A 2,464-nucleotide genomic window follows, 5' to 3' on the forward strand; every position below is an offset into this window, starting at 1 on the left:
CATACAGAAGAACAATGTTCGCTCTATATCTTCCAGGCGTATACTAGCCAGGACTGTCTGGAAAGAAATGTAAGTCATTAGACATGGACCCATGAAGGATACTCAGGCACCCAGTGGGGATTATTGACCATGAACTTTATGACCTGGTACAACATTATAGGTGATGCTGTGGTGGGTGTATATATCATGAACGATAACCCACCCAGGTATAGGAATCCTATGCACATTGGGAATTGTATCACAGACCACAGGTAATCCCAGAGATGAAGGTAGACAGCAGAAGAAATTACTGATTATGATTGTAACCTTACCGTCCCTTCATTGACAACCTAAGACACACCAAAGAGAAGATGGGCTTTTCTAGATAGCTGTCGTCTCTACCAGACAGGCAGGCTCTCATGGCCCAGACCCCTCCCTTGCTCAGAGTTTTGGATTAGCATTTGCCTGTGCTTGACTGCTTCATCTTACCCTTGGACCACTCTCGTCCCTTGACCTTGCCTCCTCGCTGCTGTTTTGTGTGTAACTTGGTTGTGCTCATTGAAACCAAAGAGTCCTTGTCAGATGCCTGCTAAAGGCTGTGAGCATGACAGGGCCCTCAAGTGGGTTAGAATCCTTGAAGCTACCCAGTGATTTTTCCCTCATAGTCAGTCTACCCCGAAGATGGCAAGAGTGAAATCTAAATGACAGGAAATACTTGGATGTAGGGTCCATTGAGAGGCTTAACTCTGCTCCTCCTTCTAAAACATGAAGGTTCAATCTAACTGCCAAGGGTGCAGATGATGGAAGGGGCCAAGAGTACAGGAGAGAGAAGAGGCCACAGGTGCAGGGGAGGGCAGGGGCCAAGAGTACAGGGGAGGGCAGGGTACAAGGGTGCAGATGATGAAAGGGGCCAAGGGTGCAGGAGAGGGCAGGGGCCAAGGGTACAGGAGAGAGAAGAGGCCACAGGTGCAGGGGAGGGAAGGGCCAAGGATGCAGATGATGGAAGGGGCCAAGGGTGGAGGGGAGGGAAGGGGCCAAGGGTGCAGGGGAGGGCAGGGGCCAAGGATGCAGATGATGGAAGGGGCCAAGGGTGCAGATGATGGAAGGGGCCAAGGGTGGAGGGGAGGGAAGGGGCCAGGGATTAAATATCTGCAGTTAAGCATCATCCCACCAGAGAAACTGTGTTCCATGCCAGTCCTTGGGGGCAGAGGAGTGAAGTTCCAACAGTCTACACACTAACTCACATGACAAAGTCGGCTGTTCTCTGCCTGTCATGGAAGCAGCTGGAAGATAGCCTGAAAGACATCAGCCTTCCTTTTTTAAAACATAACACTTTATTATTCATTTAAGAATATCATATATGTTACATGTTTTTATCATTTTCAACCTGCACTCCTCCCTCAACTCCTTCCAGATAGGATCCCACCCATTTCCAACTCTGTTCACACACACACACACACACACACACACACACACACACACACACACATACACACACACATACACACACATACACACACACATGCGCACACACATGTGCACACACACACATACACACACACACACATACACACACACATACACACACATACACACACACACATACACACACACATACACACACATACACACACACACACATGTGCACACACACACATACACACACACACACATACACACACACACATACACACACACACACTGGATCTATTAGATACTGATAACTCAGGGAAGGGAAGATTGACTTGAGTTGTTTTTTTTTTAGTGTCATAGGAGGTGGCTTGATTTCAGACCCATTCCATCATCCAGGCAAACAGCAGAACATATAACAGAGAACAGTGGTGGGAGGATTCTGGGATAAACTCAGTAACAAACAAATGAGCATGATCCCAAGCAGTAGAAGAGCAATGAAGGAAACAGGCCAGGATAAGGAAATGGGCAATCGATCACACCTTGGGCTTAGAAGGGACACAGAAAAATGTGAATAGCATTACCCACTGCCGCTTCACGAAGGGCAATTTAGAAAAGGTGGTTTGTCCTTCAGTGCTTGGCTTAAGGATTTAGAACTTCTGACTTGGTAAGAGTGATATGCCACATATTTGACTGAGAAAAAAATGTTAAAGAGGCATAATCTACATTTCCACTAATTTTCTTTATTTTTATTATAAGATCAGCTACTTCTAGGTTACATTATAGGACATTGTGAGACTTGGGTATCAAACTGGATTTGGCATGTTTATGTGATGCTGGTCAAATGTATCCGTCTTTTTGACAGCAGAGGCACAGAAAACCAGAGGTGCTGAGAAGTTTGTGTTTCAGGTAAGATTCAAAAACTGAGTGGGTGAATTTCTCAGGAAATTATGTCTTAGTTATCAGAAATCATGAAAATTTGCATATTTTAGAGATTTTTTTTGCAGACAATTTTGTTCACAAAGAAACATGAATAGTGAGGTCCTGAGTTCAGATCCCTGACATCCATGTAAAA

The sequence above is a fragment of the Peromyscus maniculatus genome, chromosome 15 (assembly GCF_049852395.1).
Source record: "Peromyscus maniculatus bairdii isolate BWxNUB_F1_BW_parent chromosome 15, HU_Pman_BW_mat_3.1, whole genome shotgun sequence".
Classification (NCBI taxonomy): Eukaryota; Metazoa; Chordata; class Mammalia; order Rodentia; family Cricetidae; genus Peromyscus; species Peromyscus maniculatus.